This window comes from Mustela lutreola, chromosome 13 (genome assembly GCF_030435805.1).
Source record: "Mustela lutreola isolate mMusLut2 chromosome 13, mMusLut2.pri, whole genome shotgun sequence".
In the NCBI taxonomy this organism is placed as follows: domain Eukaryota; kingdom Metazoa; phylum Chordata; class Mammalia; order Carnivora; family Mustelidae; genus Mustela; species Mustela lutreola.
Genome location: NC_081302.1, coordinates 28781610 through 28791377, shown reverse-complemented (window position 1 = coordinate 28791377; position 9768 = coordinate 28781610).

The following is a 9768-nucleotide window of genomic DNA, read 5'->3' as shown; positions in this document are numbered from 1 at the left end:
CCATCTGAGCTGAAACCAAGAGTCAGATGCCTAACCACACTTGATCTTAGCCAAAAGGCCGAGAAGCGATCGGATGCCTAAAATATGCCACCCAGGCATCCTGAGATCTTGTCACACTTTTACCCCAAAACCTAGAACAGTGTTTTCTTCATTGTAGAAAATTTAAAAATATTTTTGAAGTATTAATAAACAATTAAAAGTATTTATTGTTGTCATTAATTACACTGATGGAGTTCTGATGGTGACTCATGCTTACATTCCTGGACTAAATCTTAATTGGCTATGATAGTATTATTTTAATACATTGCTGGATTTAATTTAGCTTTTTTTTTTTCATTTAAAGTTTTCATTAATGTTCATAAGTTCAATTGTACAGTTTTCTTTAGGAGCTATGCAAACCATCAAATTTATAAGATTTTTTTATTTCTCTACGTAATGTTGAACAATGAATTCTTTCAAAACTAACATTTTCAAATATGTAGTTTATATCAAATATTCTAATTTGTCATATTTTCTCATTTCTGATGTGTCCTCTCTCCTTTTCTTTATTTTAATATTTATTTATAATTTAGAGGAAGAGAGAGAGAGTGCATGGTGGATAAGGGAGAGGGAGAGAGAATCTTAAGCAGACTCCACACTGAGCATGGAACCCGATATGGGGCCCAGCACAGGGCTCAATCTTAGGACCTTGAGATCATGACCCTGAGACCATGACCTGAGCCAAAACCAAGAGTCAGATGATTAACTGAGTGTACCACCAAGGCACCCTACCCTTCTATTTCTTAATAAAACTTACCAAATACTTTTAAATAGTTTACTGATTATTTTGAAGAAGAAAATTCAGGTTTTACTTATTATTTACCATTTATATTATGTTTAGTTTAATTTTACATGATAAATATATGGTTTTATTTTTTCTTCTCTCTTTAACTGTTTTCCTTCTTCCAGCATCTTGAGTTGAATGTCTTGTTTATTTATGTTCAAACTTTTATCCCCTAATCAATGCATTTATGTCTATAAAATTTCCTAAGTATCATTTTGGCTGTCTCCCACAGTTCTGATATATAATCTACTTGCTGTTGCTTGTTTCTAAATGATTTATTAACTACAGTTTTGTTTCCCTCTTTAGAAATTTTTAAGTTTTAAAAGATACCACTTTCTTGTTTAATTCTAGTATTATTTACATTAAAGACAAATACTATAAACAGTATCATTTTAGCTTTAGGGAATTTTTGTGTTTTTCTTTGTTGCTTAATATATGGCCAATTTTTTTAATGTTCTTTGTATTTTGAAAAAATGTATATGCACTTATGACTTGGATATATAATACATGAAGCATGATGACTGTAAATAAAATACTCTATTTTCTTATTATTTTTTCTTTTCTTGATCTATTGATTTTTTAGACATACCTATTTTCCCTGTCCTAATTTTTCAATTTCTCCCATAAAATAAGGTGAGAGACAAAATAGCTTGTTCACTATTGAACACCCAGCACTTAGAACCGTGCCGTCAGTATGCAAAATATGTGACTTATATTCAGTGCTTTGCTATTTCCATTGAAAAGCTCTTTTCAACACTTTCAAATCCTTAAGTTCTTTCCTGTTCCACCATGTATGTGTTATGACTGCACAGGCAAATAGACTGAATAAAACCCAGAAAATATCATCTGTTAAACTAATTAAACAAGGAGGCCTTTGGATTGAGATGGCTCTAATGCCCTAGCAGCCTCCATAAACAAACCAAACCTCAAGTCTGTAAATGCCTGAAGGCTAATAAATCAAAGCCCAATGACAACCAATCACCAACAGTCAACCAGGCTCTACCAAGTAAGGCAGCCACTTAAGCTACAGCCAATCAAATAATTTCCTTGCTGTGCTTCTGCATCTCTGTAAAAAGTCTTGCCCCTAGCTCATCTCAATGAATCATTCTTAACCACTTCCAGTTCAGTGCCTCCTGATTCAAATGGATTTTTGTTCAAATAAACTCTTAAAAATTTTAACATACCTCAGTCTATCTTTTAACATGTCTTAAGAGTCTTCTTAAATCAGCAATATTGTCTTATTCATCAATGTCTTGAGTTAGAGTTCTCTAGAAGGTAGAGTACTTCCTGGCACATACTAGGTGCTGAATGAGTATTTGTGGAATAACTGAATAAATATTTAGCTCACCAGGATATAGGTGGTCATTTCCAGATTTCACAATGTAAAACTTGACTTCATTTTCATCTCAAGAGTCCTTTATATACCCAGGATCTATGAAACAGTTTTTGATATCCAGGGAAGAAAGCTAACCTTATTAAGTTGGAAATAAATTTTAAGTGTTGTAATCACTTCTGCACATGGATGGGGCTACAGAAAGGTCAACTAAGCTTCCTTATTCTTTAGAATACTAAGCTTGAAATGTTCCTGTTCCAACTGAGACTGACTCCCAAGCTTTGTTTTCTAGGCCAGGTAGCGAGCCCTAAGAGAAGAAAGAGATCAGGGACATACATTCACGTTAAACAATATTAAAAATTGATTCAAATCATCACTAAACCTACCCAGCTTTGGCTGTCAGTATATATTAAATGTGAATATGAACTAAATGAATAGATAGGTCTGGTTTATCCCTACACTCGAATAGTCTTGACCCTCTTCCCTAATCAACTCTTGCCTCCTCATTGTACACCTAAAATTTGGAGGATAAATTACCCTACGAGCATAGAAGTAGAAAGAGCAAGTTTTTTCACCATGCCTTCCCAAAGCCAATTCCTGCTTCCCTTTATACACATTCCTGAACTAGTCATATAGAATCCAGAACTAGCTCACCCCAGGCCTAATGGATAGCATTGTAGGGGCATACCAGACTCTAATAGCATTCTAGGCTGCATAAAGCCCTTCAAAGGCCAATGAATTTGTGTGGCTTGTTGATAAGGAATTTCAGATCCTGTATAAGCTCTACTTAATGCTATTAAAGAATTGACTTTCAACCTAGCATCAAGCCCCCATACTATTGTAGTGTGTATTTCTTGGAAAGCAGGCTCTGAGACAGAATTTGTTGTGCAGGCTATGCATTAAGAAGGAACGCCAGAATTAACACTCGAGGAAGGGAGGGAAAGGAAATAACAGTGGACAAAGGAAGAAGTCAAGTGCTGATGCAGACCAGCTGACACCTCAGCTGATTCCACAAGAAGTTCAGAAGCTAGAATGTACCTTCAAAGTTGTGTGAGTTGGAGAAAGGTGGACATTCCCTTATACACCTGCATCTACCAATCATAGATGTGGGCCACCTTGAGAAGAGATATGATGTTGGATGAGGTAGCTCTCTGAAGTTGAGCCAATCCCTGAAGGTACTGACAACTTAAGGGTGTTGGTGGTTGCACTCCCAACAACTGATGTACTAGGTCTACCCTTGAAAGGGAGATCCGGGCAGCATATCACACTGTTCTCACCCACAGTGATCTTGGCTTGAGATTAAGATCTCTCCACTTAGTGAGTAGAAGAGCAATACTCATACATTGTGGTCTCAGGATCCCTCTCCACTCTCAGAAACTATTACAGACCCAAGAATGTTTATGTGGATCTTTACCTTAACAGAAATTAAAGCTGAGAAGATTTTAAAATATTAACCTATTTTAAAATGGCAACATAAATCCACTACCTACTGAAAAAATTTTTTTTTCAAAAAGCAAAAAAATATAGTGATAATAGTGACATTGTTTTCCATATTTTACTCATGTCAACAGTCTTGACCATGTGGATTCCTGAGAGGATCTAGGTGAATCCATAACAGTTCTCAGACATGCATTGACAAGAATTTAGAAAAAATATCCAAAACCCAATACAACAAGACTCAAAAAAGTCAGAATAAACTGGACACCCAAATTAAGAGTCCCCTGAACTTCTATGATCTTGATTCTGGATTTTTTTTTCTGCCCTATAATATACCTGAAAAATATGTTTAAGTTATGTGAATAAGTGTCCAGGACAATACATTTTTTTCTCTCCCAAATAGGGGATACTTTGGGGAGTTTTTCCCTAGAAAATTCTAAAGTGGCCTTGAGACCGTCTTCTAAAAAGTGTCCAGAGCAGCATGGTCCCAGCACAAAATATGGAAATGTTATTTATGTAAGTTATCAGACCTACAAAAATTCTTGGAACCTGAGATCCAGCATAATTAAATTTTTTCAGGGAGAGGTTGAGATGGTAGAGAGTTTTACCAGGAATTTGGTCTTTGGCAAAACAGTGCTAGGTCTTTGCTCTCAAAACAGGTTTTGTTTTGTTTTGTTTTAAGAATTTATTTATTTATTTGACAGACAGAGATCACAAGTAGGCAGAGAAGCAGGCAGAGAGAGAGAAGGAAGCAGGCTCCCTGCTGGGCAGAGAGCCCAATGCGGTGCTCTATCCCAGGACCTGGGATCATGACCCCAGCGGAAGGCAGAGGCTTTAACCCACTGAGCCACCCAGGCGCCCCGTCTTTGCTCTCTAAATCTAAGTGTGATAGTTTGTGGTCTAGCTTACTTCAGGGAAAAAAAAACTCCATTAATATGCATAAAAAGAAATATATAACTCCTATAACGAAATAGAAATCAACCAGAAATAAATTCATTTAATAAAGGAAATTGAGAATGCTGTATATATCCCTAGATATTCCAGTTACACTACCCCATCAGCTTAATCTAGTTACCTAGTAGTAAGGCAATTACACAATGAAGATTTAGAGTTGATGTAAATTCAGGGTTCAGTTGTGATGTTGGATGCTTATAACAAAATATTTCTTGTGGGAAAGCAAGCCCCTTGACAAATTTACATTGTTGTGTACAATTAAATGACAATTTATTCTGGTTTTATTTTTAACAGGACTCGTCATTTACTGTCATTACTGGTCCACAAGAGAGAATACTCAGTGTTCTCTTTGTTTTTCTCTTCAGAATAAAATCTGTACTAAACCATCAGTATTTGCTTTTCTAGCAATGAAAAAGCTCGTGACTTATGGAAAGCCAGCTCCATCTAGCTGTCCATCCTATATCATTCCTCTGTCCATGTTCCATAAATATAAAGTAATGTGTATGAGCTATCATCAAAATGTAGTTTCTTCTAAAATAGGTCCTTGCCAAATGGACAGATCAGTGACCTCGTGTATAAATACTTTCAAAGATATTGATACTTATCCACTTATTTTTATCATATTTTTCTCCTTTTTTCTCCCAGATGGAGTTGGTTATTCTACAGGAAGACTCTAAGATCAGCATTATATTAAAATGCACACACATCTACAAATGCACACACCTTGCTTCCTTTATTAAGTTTGAAATCTAGGTATAACAGTTCATGAAGGTTAAAAGATAACTAGATTAAGTGTTCAAATGATATTACATTTGAGGTTGTTTATTGTGTGCATATGAATCTTTATAAAAAATATGCTAAAGCTTTTCTCTTGAGATTTCTGAGGGAATGTTCTCCAATCCCTCTTGTTGAAATCAATCTAAAAATATTTAGCATTGTGTAAATCTTGTGGTAGCAACATGCATCTTTATTAGGTCATGCCAATATTAAAGAGATTTACCAAAAAAAAAAAAAAATATCAGCCCTTGTAGCATACATTTCCTATATTGTTATTATTAAATTATTCTTAAATTGGAAAATTAATAAATCCCATAAGTAATCTATGTTCTTGGATGAGGGTAGGAATTTCAATTGTCACTGCAATTTTATCACTAAAAAGATGCACTAATATCTTTATGAATTCACTTAAAACCATTATTTCACTTCAAAGAGCTCTACGTACATTTCAAAATATGTTGCTTTAACACATTTTCAGTACATTTCATCAATATTTCATTTTGCTATCACCTAGCCTTACCTCTAGTCACAAACAATAAAGCGGGGCAGTCAGGCAGTTTAACACAGCTTGAGTTCAGCAACCATCTTACACTACGATCTTCATTCAAATATCAAAATGCACTCTAATGGACAAAAGAATTTATTTGTAATTGGAAAATAAGACTTCATAAATTGTTTAAAGTTTAAAAATCTCCAAGCATACTCCTCTTATTGGATTTCTTAGGTACCACCATGTTCTATTTGGCTCAAAGCCTACATTTGTAGGCTTTACATAGCATTGCTATTCATGAAGAGTAAAAAGAAGAATGTCACAAGTGGAAATCTACTTAAACTGCCTTTCTGTTGAGGCTGAATGCTGTCCACCAACTCATTCACTCACTCACAAAATACAACTTTGCAAGTCTACTATTTACACAGAATTCTGCAGTGCCTCAGACTATTAAAAGAAAATACAGCCTAAGTTTTCTCATCTTCAGATGTTGTATAAGCAATATAAGGAGTGATGACAAGAACCACTAGTTCTCTTCAGGGTTAAGACATATGCCTTTGTTAAAAGACAAGGATGGCCACTAATACTATAGCATGATTTTGATTATCAGAAGAACCAACAGAAAGAGATGCACTGAGGAATGGGAGTCAGGTCTCATAAATTTATCAGAAACATGACAGAGCACTAAGCAAAATCTAGGTTAATAGTGAATGGCATGGTAAGTCGTGTGGAATGGTAGAAAGAATATACATCTAGAGTCTAGTGTCGAGCTCATGTGTTGACTCCCGGGGCCACCACCACTGACCCTATGGCAATAAGTGATGCATTTCATTTCACTGAATTTCTGTGTCTTCACAGTCATAATGGAAATAAAATATTTTTCAAAGAGTTAATGCGATAATATGTGTGGAAGTACAGGCACAGACAATATACTCAAAATTGTATAAATATTTTTCCCTCCTTTTTCTGTGATGGATGAACACAAGTGTGAGGCAGAGGCTACCAGAAGATAGCAGGTATCATGGAAATGGGAAGGAACAAATTAGAGTGATTTAAATTCTAGCAGTTTAAGGACCTGAAAACCAGTTTCAAACTTGTCCAGAAAAAGGACACACCCTATCTTAAAAGTCAAAAAGTGTTTTGGTTAAAGCACACAAAAAGAGAAATTTATAGGTCATTCTTTTTTTTTTTTTTTTTTTTTTTTTTTTTTTTTTTTTTTTTTTATAAACATATATTTTTTATATACATATATTTTTATCCCCAGGTCTGTGAATCACCAGGTTTACACACTTCACAGCACTCACCAAATCACATACCCTCCCCAATGTCCATAATCCCACCCCCTTCTCCCCAACCCCCTCCCCCCGGCAACCCTCAGTTTGTTTTGTGAGATTAAGAGTCACTTATGGTTTGTCTCCCTCCCAATCCCATCTTGTTTCATTTATTCTTCTACCCACTTAAGCCTCCATGTTGCATCACCACTTCCTCATATCAGGGAGATCATATGATAGTTGTCTTTCTCTGCTTGACTTATTTCGCTAAGCATGATACGCTCTAGTTCCATCCATGTTGTTGCAAATGGCAAGATTTCATTTCTTTTGATGGCTGCATAGTATTCCATTGTGTATATATACCACATCTTCTTGATCCATTCATCTGTTGATGGACATCTAGGTTCTTTCCATAGTTTGGCTATTGTGGACATTGCTGCTATAAACATTCGGGTGCATGTGTCCCTTTGGATCACTACATTTGTATCTTTAGGGTAAATACCCAATAGTGCAATTGCTGGGTCATAGGGCAGTTCTATTTTCAACATTTTGAGGAACCTCCATGCTGTTTTCCAGAGTGGCTGTACCAGCTTGCATTCCCACCAACAGTGTAGGAGGGTTCCCCTTTCTCCGCATCCTCGCCAGCATCTGTCATTTCCTGACTTGTTGATTTTAGCCATTCTGACTGGTGTGAGGTGATATCTCATTGTGGTTTTGATTTGTATTTCCCTGATGCCAAGTGATATGGAGCACTTTTTCATGTGTCTGTTGGCCATCTGGATGTCTTCTTTGCAGAAATGTCTGTTCATGTCTTCTGCCCATTTCTTGATTGGATTATTTGTTCTTTGGGTGTTGAGTTTGCTAAGTTCTTTATAGATTCTGGACACTAGTCCTTTATCTGATATGTCGTTTGCAAATATCTTCTCCCATTCTGTCAGTTGTCTTTTGATTTTGTTAACTGTTTCCTTTGCTGTGCAAAAGCTTTTGATCTTGATGAAATCCCAGTAGTTCATTTTTTCCCTTGCTTCCCTTGCCTTTTGCGTTGTTCCTAGGAAGATGTTGCTGCGGCAGAGGTCGAAGAGGTTGCTGCCCGTGTTCTCCTCAAGGATTTTGATGGATTCCTTTCGTACATTGAGGTCCTTCATCCATTTTGAGTCTATTTTTGTGTGTGGTGTAAGGAAATGGTCCAATTTCATTTTTCTGCATGTGGCTGTCCAATTTTCCCAGCACCATTTATTGAAAAGGCTGTCTTTTTTCCATTGGACATTCTTTCCTGCTTTGTCGAAGATTAGTTGACCATAGAGTTGAGGGTCTATTTCTGGGCTCTCTATTCTGTTCCATTGATCTATGTGTCTGTTTTTGTGCCAGTACCATGCTGTCTTGATGATGACAGCTTTGTAATAGAGCTTGAAGTCCGGAATTGTGATGCCACCAACGTTGGCTTTCTTTTTCAATATCCCTTTGGCTATTCGAGGTCTTTTCTGGTTCCATATAAATTTTAGAATTATTTGTTCCATTTCTTTGAAAAAGATGGATGGTACTTTGATAGGAATTGCATTAAATGTGTAGATTGCTTTAGGTAGCATAGACATTTTCACAATATTTATTCTTCCAATCCAGGAGCATGGAACATTTTTCCATTTCTTTGTGTCTTCCTCAATTTCTTTCATGAGTACTTTATAGTTTTCTGAGTATAGATTCTGTGTCTCTTTGGTTAGGTTTATTCCTAGGTATCTTATGGTTTTGGATGCAATTGTAAATGGGATTGACTCCTTAATATCTCTTTCTTCTGTCTTGCTGTTGGTGTAGAGAAATGCAACTGATTTCTGTGCATTGATTTTATATCCTGACACTTTACTGAATTCCTGTATAAGTTCTAGCAGTTTTGGAGTGGAGTCTTTTGGGTTTTCCACATATAGTATCATATCATCTGCGAAGAGTGATAATTTGACTTCTTCTTTGCCGATTTGGATGCCTTTAATTTCCTTTTGTTGTCTGATTGCTGAGGCTAGGACCTCTAGTACGATGTTGAATAGCAGTGGTGATAATGGACATCCCTGCCGTGTTCCTGACCTTAGCGGAAAAGCTTTCAGTTTTTCTCCATTGAGAATGATATTTGCGGTGGGTTTTTCATAGATGGCTTTGATGATATTGAGGTATGTGCCCTCTATCCCTACACTTTGAAGAGTTTTGATCAGGAAGGGATGTTGTACTTTGTCAAATGCTTTTTCAGCATCTATTGAGAGTATCATATGGTTCTTGTTCTTACTTTTATTGATGTGTTGTATCACATTGACTGATTTGCGGATGTTGAACCAACCTTGCAGCCCTGGAATAAATCCCACTTGGTCTTGGTGAATAATCTTTTTAATGTACTGTTGAATCCGATTGGCTAGTATTTTGTTGAGTATTTTCGCATCTGTGTTCATCAAGGATATCGGTCTATAGCTCTCTTTTTTGGTGGGATCCTTGTCTGGTTTTGGGATCAAGGTGATGCTGGCCTCATAAAATGAGTTTGGAAGTTTTCCTTCCATTTCTATTTTTTGGAACAGTTTCAGGAGAATAGGAATTAGTTCTTCTTTAAATGTTTGGTAGAATTCCCCCGGGAAGCCGTCTGGCCCTGGGCTTTTGTTTGTTTGGAGATTTTTAATGACTGTTTCAATCTCCTTACTGGTTATGGGTC